Genomic DNA, 18,411 nt, shown 5'->3' on the forward strand with positions numbered 1-18,411 from the left:
TCACATGACCTCAACACAAATGCAGTTTTCCCGCTAAAAGTAGCGGAAAAAATGACGTCGCATGACCGTGTCACGTCATCCATAAAAGAATTCAGTTTCTCAGCTAGATTTAGCGGAAATATTAACGTCACATGACTGCAACATTAATTCAATTTCCTGCCAAGTTTAGTTGAGCGGTTACGCCGACAGCGACGCCGCGAAACGCGGAAACAGCTGCTAAGAGCTGCGCTAAAAACTAAATTTATCAGGTGAAATGAAGTGAACATTAGAGATACTGTAAGAAAAAGAAGAGATTCTAAGATACCGTTCTCAGATTCTTCCTTTTGTCCGTTCTCAAATGTTTTGATTTCAAGAAATGTTTATCTCTTTATTCATACCCAGAGAACCCCTCCCAGTTTCAGCATGAATGCAATAAATCAATGCAGACTAGACCTTGTAAACTAAATGCACATGAAAATGAATGTTTGTCACATAGTCATGTATTAGTCAGTTGCTTAGATGTCTAAATACATTTGTATTGAGGAACATTCATGAATAAAACTTCTGGGCTTCGAATTCAACAGTTTTTACTTCCATAAGGAACACTGTTTGGCACAGATTTTTTTTTGTGACACATCAGAAACAGCACAGCACTGTCATCCTTGCATACCTAACAAGAATTTGTATCTTTTTTTTAGCATGGCATGTGCTATTCTAATGCCCATACAGCCTCCTTTAACAAAATTTCCTTTGTAGAGCTTTTTATTGGTTCTTATTTAGCTCACACGACAGATTCGGTACCTTGAATTCTCACTCGGCATCAACAGTTTTATATATTAATGTAATAGCGAAAGACAAGATGTATGGACTTGAGTACGGCTCAACAAGCACAGATGTTGAGAAAAGTACTGAAGAAAATTCAAATGTCAAAATAAAAATAAGCTGGAATGTGGATACAATTATGGACATGGTCATGAATAGAGTTAGCAGATTCAATATGAAGAATACGTGTTAGACGCACGCTCAAAGAAACCTGTTGCATCTATATTCATTCAAATTACTTTGCAGAACCCAGCGCTGTAGTCTCAGGTGGGAGTTCGCTGAATGAGTCTACTGAAAATGAGTGTAGACGGAAAAAGCAGTTTGATCTGCGATAATGAGCATTACATAAGTGACATGTCATTATTACTGTTACAGTGCCGAATGTTCCAAACTGTCAGTCGCATCATTCTGTGAGTTCCCTCCGTACATTACAGGGTTTGGCTCTCTCGAATGCTTTGCGAGAGAAATGATGAACTGGAAATATCTACAGTAGTTCTAGAAAAACTATTTCAAGAATCATATCTCAGCATGGTAAAGAATATAAAAAGTTTCTAAAGACAAGGTTAGTGCAGGAGTTGAATACACTAAATACTTCGTTTTTCGAAACCATCTTGCCGTAGCAAACGTATGAAGTTCCCCTAGGTAGAGCCAGTGATTACGGATGATTCTGCCCATCGCGTACCATAAAAATTTATTTGCGACCTACAATATTTACAAACTCAATTAACTCTGAATAAGTGGACCACTTGGCATTAAAGATTGGCCTCACCATGACTGTCTGCCAACATCTACATAATAATTTCCATGAACCAATGTATTTCAAGAAATTATTTGGTGCGAGCTGCTTAAAACACAATAGCACTTTTTAACAAGTGCTGATTGTTGGGCAAGTTGGTACGGTACGTTAGAAAAAATGATTGTGCTTTGAAGACGGGGACATAGGAAGGACAGACACTACAGAGTGCTAACTTACAACTGATTTAATTCAAGAACCTCAGCGGAGGAACACACTGCGTCACCGCACCACATCTCAACCAATCCGTGGCCCTGCCACGGACCGCAAGTATGCTAACTCCTCATCCGCCAAGTCAATTGACGCCACACTGACACAACACGTGCCGGAACTATATATAGCGTCAGCCTCCATAATTTCTCTAACAGTCATATCTTTGTGCCTAGCAAGAACAGTAGACGAAGCAAATAATGGTTTGCACTCGCAGTCATGATCTGTCGTGTCACTGTCATGACTGCGGGTGCAAACCATTATGTTTCGTCTACTGTTCTTGAGAGGCACAAAGATAGGACTGTTAGCAAGATTGTGGAGGCTGACACTATAAATAGTTCCGGCACAAGTTGTGTCAGTGTGGCGTCAATCGACTTGGCGGATAAGGAGTTGGCGTACTTGCGGTCCGTGGCAGGGCCACGGATTGGTTGAGATGTGGTGCGGTGACGCAGTGTGTTTCTACGTTGAGGTTCTTGAATTAAATCAGTTGAAAGTTTCCGCTCTGTTGTGTCTGTCCTTCCTATGTCCGCGTCTTCCAAGCGCAATCATGTTTTCTAACACACTTTTTAACACTAATAGAAAGCCTGTAGTGGGCCACAACTTAAAGGACACATGTAAAGGAAAAAAACATTTTTTTTTAAACGGCTTAGATGGAAAAAGGACGCCATAAAACGATTTTAGAACAAAGAAAAAAAAATTTTAGAGCTATATTTACGGCGCAAAACGAATTTGTAGTTGGCGCCCGCGGGCACCGCGGAAAAGTGGTCCGTATTTATCACCTGACTGGTCCTTATTTATCACGTGGTGCTTGCGCTCTTTCAGAAGCTTCCTATGACCTCTAAAAGTAACTTATTCATCTTTGTTTGAAGTATAACAAAAAACCAAGACGAATAAGTAACTTTTAGAGCCCAAGGGAAACTCCTGAAAAAGCGCAAGCAGACGTGATAGACCTGTGCGCCGGTCAGACGACGTCGGCGGCGCCCCGAAGCAGACGAACTTGTGCGGCGGCGGCGACGGCGGCGTGGAGAAACGTGTTGAAGCGGCGTTCGCACAACGCTGAGCGTGCAGCGGCGACGCAGCGCGGCGGCGCGCGGGCCTACCACGTGACCAGCGGCGGCTCCCGCGAGCGCCAACTACAAATTCGTATAGCGCCGTAAATATAGCTCTAAAAATTTTGTTTCTTCGTTGTAAAATCGTTTTATGACATCCTTTTTCCATCTAAGCTGTCTAAAAAAAATGTTTTTTTCCTTTGCATGTGTCGTTTAAGCAGTTTTCACTTCATTATGAAGAGCAGTTACACATATGTGAACCATGAATATAGGCCTGCACTGAATTTTTTTCTTAAGCTGAACGTGCTATGCTCTGTTTACTATATAAATCTTTGCAGAGCTGACAATGTGCAAGTTCCTGTTTTTTGTATATTTCACATGTCCCGAATGCTGGGTGTGGTAGGTACATAAGATTGATGACACCAACGAAACACAATGATTATTTTAAGAATTTGTTAGGGTATAGCACGAGCAAAGCGATCTGCGGGAGGTTATTTCTGTGACACCGTCGAACCTACATCCGCGGGCTTTAAGTTCACATGTTAATCATGTCTGCAGACTCCTTTTTGTAATTGGAACTCCATCCAACCCAAGATTTGAATATGTTTTTTTTTTTGCATTTTAGGCTTAGTAGTGCTTTTGCTGTTCTATTAATAGGTGAGAAGAATACTTTTTTGAAGTGGCATACCTAACACCTGGTGGCACGAGGACTCCCCTGTCGTGACGCTGATCGAAAGTCACAGGCAGGGAGATACTGCTATGCTCTTGTTGCTGGGATTACCTCCCCCATGGTCCTGGCCAGACCACAGAAAAAGATTGAGTCCAAGCTTGTGGCCACTAGGATCTCCAGATCTTGAGGCCCCCAAGTAGCTGGAAATAAAAACAAATCACAATCAAGTACTTGGCAGAGCTACATTAGAATGGCTAGCATATTCTTTCGTGATCAGCACATAGATCCTCTTATTTTAGTCATAGTCACCCCACAGGACAAGGCCACGTAGGCATTAAAATGATGGGTACCGAATTAAGGCGAATGATCAAATGCATTCATTTAACCCTCTTTCGCCCCAACCTGAGAGACTTCTGTCAAATATTCACATTCAACTGTAAAGACTATAAATAAAACTACTACTGCAATGCAGAGCCGTATAGTGAGAGAGTTTAGCCAGTGGGTGTGGTAACGAAGGCGCCGGAGAGGAGGAAAGGGAGGAGAACGCCAAAGGAGGGAGAGAGAAGGCAGCAAAGAGGCAAAGAGGAGATGACCGCCATTTTGACGCAAAGCTGTCGGCACGGAGCACTGTTGACGCTATACGTCGTCTGCTACGGGCTTATTTTTTTTTTTTTTGCCTGAATAAAAGTGCGTTCAAACATGGAGGAACTTCTTTCTTTAGGTTTTTAAGCCACCGAGAAATAACACTATATCATTTTATTGCCAGAGCCTGCCAAATAAAAGGAAAGAACCGAAATTTGAATATCGATCCCATGCCGGGCGAATGAATGAAAGTGGCGGCCCTCCCCGCTCAGCGGGGAGCAGCCTAGAGTTCACGCGAATGCGCTCACGCCTCTTGCTCTGTGCCGCGGGCTGATCAGCTCACTCGGAAGGGAGACGTTACGGCAGCGAAATCATAGGCTGCCAGACTCTCCCCATATATGGCTCTGCTGCAATGGAAAGATTTTCCTACCCTCGTGCGCAGCGAGTCGGCTGGGGATAGAACTCCAGTTCATAGACTCGCTGAACATGAGGGTAGAGTGTACCAGCAGAGGGCAGGTGTCTGGATAGAAAGAGTTTAGTTGCCACACCAAGAGGCTAATGAATAAGAATGGGTACTACTCTGAGCAAAATGCCAAAAAAGCGTGGATCTCGGCTTGACACTAACAGCGGCACACAGTATCTATTTTACTGACAAAGGGGTACTAAATCATTATTTTCAGCTACCTAACTAAACTAGATATTCTTCCCGGCTTGCTTTTTAGGAAAATCTCTAAATTTACAAGAACAATTAAGACAACGGCTAAAAAAAAAAGCAATGGCAAAACCAGCAATCGAATTCGCCTGCTCTTTAGTAGCACGACATCTATGGCAGGCAGACCTGCAGAATGAGCAAGCAGTTTAATAAACAGAGTATGTCCTATGCATAATTTTTTTTTATGCTGCAAAGCAAGCGCTGGAAGGAGGTTTCACGGCATTAACGAAATTTCTTGCAATCAGTTGAGAACAAATTAGAGCAGTGAACTTGTCCTTGCTTCTGGCATAACGTTTTAGTGTTGCCCATGGAAACTCACATAAATTTGTAAATAAAAACAAAAAAGACTAACCTTCAAAAAAAAAAAAATCTGTAACTTTGGCAAAGAAAAGTTACCTTGAACAAAATATATACAATAGAGTTGTACAGCGTCCATTTGTGTACTTAACCAATTTTGAGGCAAATCGGCAACAATGAAAAGAAGACGTTTGAGTAGAATTAAGGGAAAGACAGAAAGGATGCATACCTACAACAAAAAAATTTAGAACGACCACGGGGAGGAAACTCTGGTGAGGCTCTCGGAGCGACTCCCTGCAATGGGCCTGCGCAGACCACAGAACAAGATCGGTCAGAGCTTGCAGCCATAAGGTGCTTCATACCACGAAGTTACAGAAACAAGTGCAATTGGAAGCAAAGTGCACTTCATCTCTCTGAAAAACGAAGAGTTTAATAGCTAGTATGCATTCATAAGGTGATACAGTCATGAATGCACAGACTTTTCAATGCAGTGCTATATCACCAACTTGTTAACCATGCCGGGCAACACTAAAAACTGAAAGCATTATTTTAAACTATCTCAGCTTAAAGTTAACCACAACAGAAGCTTCAAGCCATCCTTGCAAATTCAGGGCACAAACCAAGCCATGTGACCTTCTGGTTGGACGCCATGGTACGTCCAGCTTATAATCATGTGTCATGCTGTTTTAGCTGCAATGACTTGTAGTGTCAAAAGTGGTCCAGCTTAAAGAGACGCAAAGTATAGACGTTTATGAGTGGGGCCCTCACCTAGTCTGCAGCTACATTGCGAAATAGGGCGTTCCAACCGGGATGCTTGCTGCCTGTAACAACACGACCAGCTTGTGCCCAGCGATTGTTCGAGCTGAGTACATGTCCTCGACAGTGCCATTATTTGACAAGCATTTCTATGAATGTTAAACATGACTGACTTACAGAGAGACTCCACCTCAACGACTAATGACTTGGGATACCTAACTGAATACTGATATATCAACTAAATGCAAAATAATCACCTGGCAAGCATTAAATTTTTCAAGAGGCTGGGTCGACTCCGCATTAAGTTGAAGGAGTCGATGCGTAAAGGGACAATACAAACAAAAATACGCCTTAGAATTCCTCTTGCACCCCCAAAATGATGTGTTTTTGAAGGTAAGGTACACAATGTTCTTGATTTACAAAGTGCCTCAGCTGTACAGATGCATATGCAATAAGGGCACTTGCCAAGCCTATTCTACTCAGCTCTGTGCAGGTTAAGCTAAGTTAGAGTATAGAAGTACACGCTCACTGACACCATCAGAAAGGCAGGGAGAAGTCGCCGTTGTTCCACCTCCAGCCCGTCTGTTACCTTCGATGACGTTTCAGCGCCTGATGAGCCTGGAGCGAGCACATCTGTCCAAAGCGGGGTGAAAAGCACAAGCACGTGCTGGAGGACGCCCAGCCATTCTCTTTTTGTCATCGGCTATACTACATATTTTTAATAAGACATATTCTTAAGTGAGGAAAAGTATTGCAAATATGCAGTCCACCTTTAAGATAACAACAGTTGCCATTCACCATTCTCGAAATAAGTGCTCCCTCCTATCGGAACATCTACACATGTGGTGCGTGAGTAGGTTCAGGACTGAGAGGGTAGAAAACGAAGCGCTCACAAGGCTTGTCTGGCCCTTCCAACCATGCGGGTACATTCGTCACAAGTTCCCGATTTGTAGACAAAATGATTTAGAATGAGCAAATCTTGTCTACGCCCGAGGTAGAACATTGAATTGCGATTCCCCCATATTGTGCGAACCATCCTTTTAACTGCGGTACCACCTGCAAATGAACTATGTTGTGCTGCGGCACGCATCCATGCTGCCTGCTTCAGAGGAAAACCACTGCTCGTGTTGAAGACGACATCCCACAGTGTACAGGCAACAATGTTTAACGAACTAAAACAAAATTGATATCATTCAATAGACACAGATAGGCTCACAAAGTGTCGACACCATGATTGTTGTTGTTGGTTTTACTCTTGCATACAAACAAAAGTGACTTCCTCTCTCCGATGTACAGTAAAACCCCCTTAGCTTGGTGGCCCTTATTTCTTCTCGAATCGGTCATAGAGGACATAATCGCAGCCACTGAATTCCGCAAAATTACAGGCCGCGAAAATTAAAGGTTCGCCAACATTAAGGGGTTTACTGTTCTTCTGAGTGTCACATGATGTTAACATTTCAAGGAGGCTGAAGGTATTGGTTTAAGAAAAAATTGACCTATGAAAAAAATGCCCTTCTCCAGGCTAGGCACGCGAGGTTCTTTAGCACTACCTATAAGGTGGCAAGTTTATTTCGGCAGAGCTTTTGGTAAAACGGAGTCACAAAAGTAGCTACACTTGGCGTCAACTATTTTGTGCTGCATTATAAAGCCAGAGTAGATTCCACAGTGCTTCAGCAGAGCACTGTTTGTTGCGAGAGCATATGTGGTTTAGTGTTGCGTCCCTTTTGCATGATCTAGAGAAACTAGCGCTGACAGAGTTGGAGCACTCCAAATATTAACAGCCGACTGTAGAAGCATTGAGAGATGCACACATGCGAACTGTGCATTTCTTAAAGGTGGATTCGAGCAAAGGTAAAAACAATATCTATACTTACGGCGGCCATACTTGCCTTTCCCAAGCACGACCACTTTTCCCTCGGTAGCACCATCCAGTAAGAAGCACCAGCAACACGCCCATGAGACGCCGCCGACTCCTGGATTGAATGACGACCCGCCTGAGGTCTTGGAAGGAGATCCGGAACACTGCTTTAGGTCAGATGTTGTATCTGGTGGGGCAGGGACTAAAAGTAAAAATTAACAAATTTATCTGAAGCGCTACATTCCTATAGGATGGCAGTATTTTTTCTAGGCCAATGATGCGCTTTACTTAAACACAAATGGTTGGTTTATATGATGAACCAGCAGCCCCTATTTTGTTTAAGTGTAACGCAGTGTCTAACGTTATGTTTGACGGAACCCGAAATAAAAATTAAAGTTACACCCAACGCAACTGTCAAGCATTCGAGTTACGTCCGACGTAACCCAAAATAAAAATTAAAGTTACCGTATTTACTCGAAAATAGGTCGAACCCTATTTGTTGGACCCACCGAGAATAAAAAAAAAATATTTGAAATATAGGTCGACCTTTGTTTTTTTTATTATTACGACCAGTTGAAATTTTGGGCAAAAGAAACAAACCTTTATTTACATCACTCTAAGCTAAAGCACGGGGCGATGCCAAAAACTTTATCAACGTCAGAACTTCTGGACATGTCATCGTCGTTCGAAGCTTCGTCAGCTTGGTAGACATCCTCGCAAATTCGCAACAATACTTCACCGACACCGTTGTAAAATGACAAGAAGAAACGAAAAAAGGTGCAAAGCGACGGAAGACAAACTACAAAGAAGAAGCAAAGCCGCCGTGTCGCCATGAGCAACACGCGAGCCGAGCGTTGGCCGAGCCGCTTCAAGCAACAAACAAAAATAACCTCCGTTTTTTTTTTTTTTTTTTGATACGCGTTTGCGAGGATGGAGGGAGAAATGCATTGCGCATCGCGTTCCTCTCCTTCCCCGTTGCCCAGCAAGGGGAACGCTAGTGGTATAGAGGCGAGATGGCGAAACCCGACGCCCGAGATGCGCGCGATAGCGGCACCGGCCACCGCGCGCGCGGGCCATTTCAATTGTTTTTGTGCACCAAAAGCTTTTTGAAACAAGAAGCGGCGCGGCTCTACGGCAACGCCGGCTAGGTGACTCGATAGCTCCATGCCTCCGGTAGGGTCGCAAAATTTGGTCGCGAAAGTAGGTCGACATTCTTTAATCACAATTTCAAAAAAAAAAAGAAGAAAAAAAAAGCTCTATTTATATTTGAATAAATACGGTAGTCAGCCGCGCGACGAGACACATATTATGAAAGCGATTGATGCGAGCGACCAAGGCGATGAGCGACGATTTCTAGAAGCCCAAGAACCAAGCGGCGCAAGCAGCGAGAGTGAGAAATCGTCGCTCGGCGCCGACACTGGTAGCTTCTCGCCGTCGCTCGTCTCGCTGATCGCTATACTGCTTACACTCCGTTCAGAAAGGCGCTCTAAGTGCTTACCATTTTATTGGGACCAGCCTCACACCGTAACCAGTCTTGACTTTTTTTTTTTTGTTTTTTAGCCGCCCAGGTAGAAGTTAACATCGTACACACCGTTTTCAAGCATGGCCCCTCGTTCATTGCTCGATTAACATTTTCGGTAAATGACAAACCGCAGTGAAGCACAATTATTCTAGTTCAAAGTTGTCACGAACACTTGGCACGTATGCTTATATTGTAGCGCACCTAACGCAATTTAAAAGTAGAACGAAAACGGGACGAGATTCGCTTACCGTTTCACGGAGACAGACGCCTTCGGATCCCAGGCCTAGAGAACTCGAAGTCGCCGGCGGTCCGGCGATCGGACGAGGCGAGCCGACCGCGCTGAACCAGGCCGACCACACCTGGTTGAACTATGAGAGGCGCCTTCGAGTTTAGAACCAGAGACGCAGTAGAAACGGACCGCAAAACATCTGTCCCGTAACCGTAAACGAGCCAACGAACCACACCGCTCTATCTTCGCCATTGTTCGCCATCTCTGCGACGACCGGAAGTGGAAGCCGCAAAGTTAGAAAAGCCGCGGCAGCGGAAGCCACTGGGCGGAAGCTTTACGTTTCGGTTTTGCTTTTCTCCAACGTCGGCTACGGTCGCTACGGTTGCGGGCTGGTGGCTTTGCGGCTGGTTGCGACGACGCGAGGGGCCACGAAAAGACGCCGAGTTGTCCGAGTACGAGTCACGGCCCACGATACGAGCAACGGGCCGTTTGCCGCTGTCGACCGGCGATGCGGTATCCGCGGCTTGGTGTCACGATCGGTTTGTTGCCGTGCACGTTGACTCAAAGATCGAAGTTATGCAGTTCCGTTCCGGCACCAGCCGCACCACGTTTTCCGGTGCATCGCACGTGGAGGCCTTTCGACGGATTCAGTGAACGTAAAGGTCGTGCCGGCTGTCTTCAGTGCTGTGGAAGAAGTTGGAAGACGGAAGAAGCATCAAAACCAAGGCGTTTAGGACTCCAGGCCGGGCCGCCGGTTCACTCTGAACGAGACGCGACGTGTGTGTGCGCGCTTTGAGGAAGCCTCCGCGTTTCGCCGCGCCAGACCTCGCCGATCGCGACCGGACCAACCGGACGCCGAGTCCGAGAGGCTCTTGCGCAGCCAGGAAGGGCACCGAGGTAGGCGCTGCTCGTTCTGCGCTACCATGCAGTGCTCTACAGTGCTCGGAGCTCTCGGTGTCATTCGTGCTTGCACTGAAGCCTTTTTGACCCCTTCCGACGCGCAAGTCGTACTTCGCAAAGGTTTGGACGGGGCCGCCCTCACAAAGCAGCTCCGCTATATTCCGCTTACTTATGATCGCAATAAAAGCTTGTGCTTGTTCTCGGGAAAAAAAAAATTGCGGGACCGCTCTCCGCGCCGCCGACGAGGTTGGCCGCCGCCATGTTCTGAGCTGTTCACACGCTCCCGCAGCGAGCGTCTTGCGATAATCCTCCCCGTTCCAAAATGCTATGCGCATTATGCCGTTTACATGACCGCATATTGAATGCGGCAACTGGATTCAACGCGACCAAGTCGCATTCATGTAAACGCGGCTTATGTTCCTTTTCGACATGTATGGTGTATGTAACGATACCGGTGGTAAACGATGGACGTGTTCGTTGGAGGATGTCGGTCGTCTTTCTGCATGTATGATTTGGTTATACCGGTGGTCCTGTGGTATAAGCGTTCGTTGGAAAGACGGCGGTCGCCTACGTCATAGGACGCAAAATCATACCAGCCACACCGAATCATATCGGTAAGCAAACTGACTGCCAGTATAGGCAGACCCGGAGCCATAGCGGTGCCGGTATCTCGAGTTATGCAGAAGGCCAAACCAAACTAGCTGCATGCATAATAACAAGAAATTATGATGGTGTCATACCAGAACTGTACAAGAAGCAGGTTTGTTTCTTGTACGTTTTTCCAATAGGGTATGCATGTATGGTTCCGTCCGCCTACATGGTTCCGCAATAATCCACTACGCCGGTATAGGATGTTCCATAATACGACACGCTTGTATGGTTCCGCCTACCTGTATAGTTCCGCCTTAATCCACTATACTGAAGCTGCCTTTTAGCTTGTTTAGGATGTCCCATATTACGGTTACGCTTGTATGAGCCTTTTCCATCGTCTTTCCATCATCGAAATTTTCCAACAGACCCTGTTGGAAAATTTCGATGATGGAAAGACGATGGAATGCGCCATCCACATTCCAACGTATCATGCAGACAGTCTTTCAAGGTCTGAATCACAGAATGGACCCTTATCCACTGGCAGGAACGGGTCCTGGACGTGACTACAGGGATTGGCGAATCCCTTCACCAGTACGCCTTCGACAAATTAAGGACCATTCAACGCTGCCCCGTAACCCTCAGCGATTCGGAGAAGATTGACTACCTACTCCAAGGCATGAAGCACCAACATATCGTCGCAGCATTGGCAGCCAACTGGCCAACAACCGTCCAAACCTTTCTTCCGACATGTGCGAGCCTGGATACGTCCGGCCAATACGCCAAGGCAAGCCCTTCGACCACTCCTGCCCAATAAAATGACCAATCACATTCGCCTAAATCGGCTAGATCCGAATGTCTCGCCCACCCTACGCAGCGCTGTGGCTTGACGTCACTGACACCCACAGCCTCACGTCAACGCATCGCGGACCTGCCCGCCGACTTCAAAAGGCTAGATACCGAGCCATCTCGTCACAATATGGAGGTCCAGCGTTTCGTAGTAACTAAGACTTGTCCCAAGCGGTCTGCTATAAATGCAAACACCTCGGTCACCTCGCTTTGAAGCGTACAACATACACCAATCAGTCAGCCCAGGCATCGTCGTCGGCAGCTAGAAACATGCCTGCAGTGTCATTACCACCAGCTTTTCATACCATTCCAGCAACTCTTGAAGGCTCTCAACTGCAGTGCCAATTCTTTTTAGCGACCATCACTGGAATCGGAGATAATGATGCGTTCCCAGACTCAGGTTCTAAGCTGACTCTCATAGCAAAGTCGCCTGTTCCAGAACGCCGGCTACATCCCTTGACTGAGCCTCCACTGGAAGTTGTAGGAGGTACTGCCGTACTCCCAGCGGGCGCAGCTTAAATTAAGATCAACATTGGCCCAATCGCGGGAGTCGTCCAGGTCGCGGTTCTGGAACACAACATCCTCCCCTTCATCATTGGTGAAGATAGGTTTCGAGCCGCACAGACGCGTCTGATCTTTGAGCCTTCGCAGCCCGTCCGGCTCCAGCATACGGCCACAGGTCTGTCTTTCATAGCAGAACAAAAACTAGCACCACGGATGTTCAATGCCGTAATTCTCACCCAATCGAGCCTTAATTCACAAGTGCAGACCATGTCACAAGACTGCTTACAGAGAGAGCCCTTGCCGTTGCTGGAGCAGCCATCCTGGCAAGCCTTCGCCCAGGAAACTCCACGTTTGCCTTTAAATAGCCCCAGTGCCAAGCCGCCAGCCCAGATATCCAGTACTGTTGCTAAATACATTCACCCTGATCTTCTGCCAGCCCTCTTTGGAGATCAGTTATCTTTCAGTCAAAATAGTGTAATTGCCGACATTTCGACACAGCAGAATGAAGACTTCGCCCGTTACAAAGATGACTTAGGCCATTTCACAAGCATGCAGCATCGCATTAACCTGTTACCAAACGCCTTGCCCTAAACCCGTAGCCCATACCGATATACTCCCGAAGACAGACAGTTCGTGTAAAAACAGATAAAGGAACTCCTGGACCAAGGTGTTATTCTTCCAGCATTTGGCCCATGGGCTTTTTCAGTGGTCGTAGTGTCACGCCGAGATAAGAAACGTTCGTGTGTTAACTATGCACCAATCAATGAACGCACGATCACAGTGGTGTACCCCCTGCCTCTTGTGGATGCTATCATTCAAGGCATCGCTGGGCGCGCGTACTTTGCAACCATGGACTTGAAAAGTGCATACTGACAAGCCAGCCTCCGCACCCAGGATTATGAAAAGACAGCTTTCATCACTCACCACGGCACATACATGTGGAGGCGGATGCCGTTTGGTTTGAAAAATGCGCCATCCACATTCCAACGTATCATGCAGACAGTCTTTCAAGGTCTGAAGCCCCATCATGACAAGTCTGGTATTCGTGTATATCTTGATGGTATTCTTGTCTATGCTCAGTCGTTCAACATGTTTGCGCAACTTCTTCGTGAAGCCCTCCAATTGCTTCTGGACAATGGACTTCAGGCCTCGTTAGACAAATGTCGTTTTGGCATTCCACATATTAAGTTTCTCGGATTTGTTATACCCAGCGAAGGACAGCAGCCAGACCCCGACAAAGCAGCAGCCATGTGCCGCATTCAAACTCCTCACAATCAGAAGCAAGTACTCTCCTGGGTACAAACAGCTAGCTTCTATCGGCGCTTCATTAAGATGTTTTTCAAAGTTGTGACACCCCTACAAGCCCTCATTGAGACCCCAAAGTTTTTATGGACTCCAGAGTTTGAGCAAACCTTCCAGACAATCCGCGCAGCTCTTACCCAGCCTCCCCTCATTGCTCACTTTGCCCCAAATGCTCCCACAACAGTGACAACTGACGCCTCGGGCACAGCATGAGGTTCGGTGCTTTCACAAGTACAAGATAACGAAGAAGTTGTTATCGCCCTACGCTATCCGCGCCCTCACTCCAGACGAGCGAAAGCTCCATAGCAATGTGTGGGAAGGCCTAGCCGTGCATAGGGCAATCGCCATCAAGTTTCGTCATCACATGGTTGGTAAGACGCTCACTCTTATCACAGACAACTGGACTGGGGCATGCTTGACATAGAGTGCAAAGCTCTCTCGCTGATTCACGTCTACGCTTATGGACATGGTCGAGTTTGTCTTTCTTTAAAGCATCGTCCACGTCGTCGAAATGTTGTAACCGACCACTTGTCCCGCCTGTCATGTGCTACCACACAGCCCCCTCAGTCTCTATCTGGCCTGCAAAACGAAGACACTGAATGTTCCGCCATTCTGCAGAGCTTATCCAATGTAAATGGACCAACGGAGTTCACCCTTGTGGACAACATATTGTACCGTCGGTCTCCTTCAGGCACGTATGCTGTTGTCACTCCATCAGTCTTGCATCCAGCAGTTCTTCAGGCTCTACATGACTCTGCAGTACATTTTGGCATACAGCGAACAGTTCAAAAATTGAAAGATCGCTATTGGTGGCCGCACATGGAGCAGTCAGTTCAAAGATATCTGTCATCTTGCCAGACCTGTCAAGAGTATAATCCTCTGACATCCCGCAACGTTGGTCTCCTCGGTACGATGCCCACATCAGACATCCTTTTTTCAAGCACTGCCATGGATCATGTGACCATGCCGCCCAGTGATGATGCCCGATACATCCTGAATGTTATAGACTTCACAACATGTTTTCTTGCACCGGCAGCAATATCGTCGACATCTGCACGTGAGGTCATTCAACACTTGCATCGAATTTTTCATACCTATGGAGCTCCGGATCACTGTATCTCTGATCACGGCTCAGCCTTTGAATCAGCGGAGTTAAAGCGCTTCATGCGCCTACACAGCATAGAGCTCCACTACTCCTCAGCCTACCGGCCTGAAGGTAATGGCCTTGTAGAGCGGAGCAACGGAACACTCCGCACAGTGCTGCGCAAGCTTAGCGCATCGGAACCCTTGGCATGGTTCACCGAGCTACACGAAGCTGTCTTTGCCGTTAACACTTCAGGTAATTCGAGCACAGGCTTCTCGCCTTTAAAGCTGTTGTTCGGCTACGTAGCTAAGCTTCCACTACAGCAACATCGCCATATTCAGCAGTTAAGTCTCGTTGAGCGTATTCTCGACATGACTAATCAACGGTCTGAAGCAGCAGCCAAGACAGAGACAGCACAGTCCTTGCGTAAAAGGACTCTACAACCGTAGCCACCGTCCACATGATTGCACAGTTGGCGATTTTGTATGGGTGAAGCGTCAAGTGTCTGTCCCCCATGGCAAGCTCGCTCCCCGGTTCAATGGAGTTTACCGCCTTGTAGAGCAGTCGACTCCTACCACCTTCAAGGCCCTTCGCATGTCTGGTTTGTGATCTCGTATACTTAGCCAACCCAGGACAATACATGTGTCCCAGATTAAGCTGTACATTCCCCCGACTACCTCAGCAGAGATTCAGTCGCCCAATTGCGAAGTAGAGCCGCCCAGCCCCGCCACAGGAGTAGCAAGCCAAGGAGGAGAAAAATTAAGCCCCGAAGAACAGCAGCGTTCCGCCGAAGACAGAGCAGAAAGAAGTGAACCGCCTCCTCAGCTGCCACAGGGTCGTCAGCGCTTACAACGTATTCCGCGAAGACCTCACTATTTTCGTGACTATGAGTTGGACTGAATATTTGCCCCGGCCGTTCTCATTCTTGTTCTAGTAATTGTGAATTTGGCTTCACGCAAACTAAGGGACTCGGTTTTTATAGATACAGCGGAGAGTGAGTGTGTTCGTCTCTTTCCTTTTCTTTTGCGTACCTTCGAAGCCTTTCCATTCCAGGGTCAACCATTTACCTTTATTTGAGGTTAGCTGTGAAAGTGAGTAGGCGTTTTGAATGTTAGGCATTATTTTGCATGTTTTTGATGTTAGCTATAGTCTTCTGCTTCTAGTGGTAAACTTTTGCGTTTTTTTTAAATATTAGTTCATAGCCATTGCATTCTGCGTTCTTTTCGTTTTATTTTGCCGTAAGCAAGCCATTCTTTTCTTTTGCTCTTAACCAAGAGACTTGGTCTTCTTAGGCGACGGTGGGATGTGAGGGCGTGATATCCTCCGTCCCCTTTTCTTCTTTCAATTACCTTTGGCGCGCCCCAAGTGAGCGCGCGTGGTGACCGAAGATAAAGAAGCCGCCCTCGTGCCCGGCACGGACGGCTTGTGCGTTCCTGTCTGGTGCTGTCGTGGAGCTTGTCGAGCCTTCAGCCAGTCAAACTAGCCACCACCAACTCGCTCTTAGCCCTACTACTTAACCTGTGTCTTTAATGTAAATATACTTTCTCAATCCCTTTCCAAGACTTGGCCGTCATGCCTTACAGAGTCCATTTATTTTTTTTCCATCCCAATCTGGCGTCCTTGACAGGACTCTTTCTTTTTAACATCTTAGACAGAGCTTCAGTATGCGGGAATAGAACTCCACGAGTGGGTCGGAAAAGAAATAGACAGAAAGAACAGGTCAGGATGAGAGAAGATGCAAGAGATACAGCTAAGGAGGCGCAAGAGACGGCTGACACATAATAAGAACAAGTAGTGCTGCAGCTGCGTCTTCAGTTGCTAGGAAACAACAGTTCAGGTCGAGATGAGTATCTGCAGGATAGTGGCAGTGGAGAGAAGACAGGGAAGCAAACAAGTTATTGTAGCCCCCATAAATTAATCCCACCGTTTAATGACAAAAGGCACGACCTAGATGCTTACATCCGACGTTTCGAACGAGTGGCGACCATTCAGCACTGGCCCCAAAGAAGTGGGCGGTGTCTTTAAGCTTGTGGCTCACCGGAGAGGCCTTAACGGTCGTTGGCAGGTTGACACCCGAAGAGTTATTGGACTATTCAAAAATAAAGCTTAACCTGCTTCAGCGGTTCCGCTATACAGCAGAAAGTTACCGGGAAACATTTGGCAGAGCAAGCCAGAGGAGACAGAGACCGGTAGACAATTTGCAGTTCGGCTCCTCGGCTCTTTTGACTGATAGCTTAAAACGGGTGATATTAATAAGATATTCGAAGGGCTTAGAGATCGCATGATCACAGGGCAGTTCTTAAAAAAAAACTTTCAGCCTTTCCACCCTGGAGAAGAAGGCAGACCAGCGGAGCTGTACAATGGAAAGTAATGGCCGGCCGCAAGTCGGCCAGCCAGAGTGGAAAGGCTGCCGCCATCTATGAGCGACGGCGACAACCAGATACGTGGCTTGCCGCCGTCGCTCATAGATGGCGGTAGGGGTTCAGAGTTCGGTGTCTCCATTTCTTTGCGGGAACACGATCCTGGGGAAGCTAGGCCTTAACAGCTCCGCTGTAAAGGTGTAACACAAGGCTGCCTATATTTCTGAGGGAAAGAGACTGCAAGACCCTCGTGAGTTTGGCGGTAACTGCGGACCAATTTTTCGGAAGCACAGGGCAAAACTAGCTTGACTAACTCGAGAGAAAGGACCTAATCCATAAGAGTGGAGGTCGTAATAAAGATGGTAGTAGGCCGAAGGTTCGCACCATGGGCGTGAGTCGATGCTTCTCTGCAACAAGTCGCCATAAAGCCGCAGAATGCTGGACCAGTTTTAGAGCTCAACACGTATCTGCGTGCTGGAGGTGGGGCAAGCCATGAAACAAATCAGATAAGTGTAAATGGAAGCCAGAAGATAAAAGTACCAAGACTCCTCAGGCATCCTGTATGTTGACAATCGCTGACAGCGAAAATCCAGAAGAGACATACGACATACATCGTACTGAGAAACGGAGAACAGATACCGATAGTAAATGCGGCACTCGAAAAGGCTCCATGGCTTCTCGTAGACAATAGGCCAGTGGTGGGGGGAGAAGTGGGCGGTCGACCGGTCATCGTACTGAGGGACAGTGGCGGCAACATTGTGGTTGTAAAAAGGGACCTGATTCTAGAGTATAAGTCAACTGGTGTCTTTGGTCCGGTTTTCATTCTTGATAGGACTGTCACGTATCTGACAGAGGCAGAGATAGAGCTGAGAACTTCGTATTTTACGCGCAGTCTAACATCCAAGTGCAGAAATAACCCACTGTACGATTCGGTGTTAGGAAATGCTCATCGGGTGAGAGGAATCGATAATCCCGATGAAGAGTGAAATGACGAGGGAAGACTCAGGGGGTCGTTTAACTGAACGAAGAGAGACATATGTCCAAGGGGATGTCAAAAGAAAGTGAGACTGCCGAAGGACTCGTATTTAACGAGAAAATAAAAGACGGCAGTAAAGTCTTGGAGCTCGAGATTAATTCTGCGGGAGCGCTGGGGCTGGTAGCCGGCAAGATGAAACATTTCAGGCTACCAGTTATTAGGCTTGAGCCCACGGGAATTGAACACAAGTTGAAACTGTCTCAGTGTAATGACGAATCATTGCAGAAATGCTTTGGTGCCGTCGGCAGAATATACCATCTCGGGAAAATCACAAGAGTCTCAATACGTGTTGCGTAACGAAATCCTCTA

General features: G+C 46.8%; 1 pseudogene; it reads left to right on the top strand.

The window, feature by feature from the left end:
- Positions 1-11,487: 11,487 nt before the first annotated feature.
- On the top strand, positions 11,488-13,232 carry LOC120846729 (annotated as a pseudogene).
- Positions 13,233-18,411: the final 5,179 nt, after the last annotated feature.

Source organism: Ixodes scapularis, unplaced genomic scaffold (genome assembly GCF_016920785.2).
Source record: "Ixodes scapularis isolate PalLabHiFi unplaced genomic scaffold, ASM1692078v2 PGA_scaffold4__175_contigs__length_147842914, whole genome shotgun sequence".
In the NCBI taxonomy this organism is placed as follows: Eukaryota; Metazoa; Arthropoda; class Arachnida; order Ixodida; family Ixodidae; genus Ixodes; species Ixodes scapularis.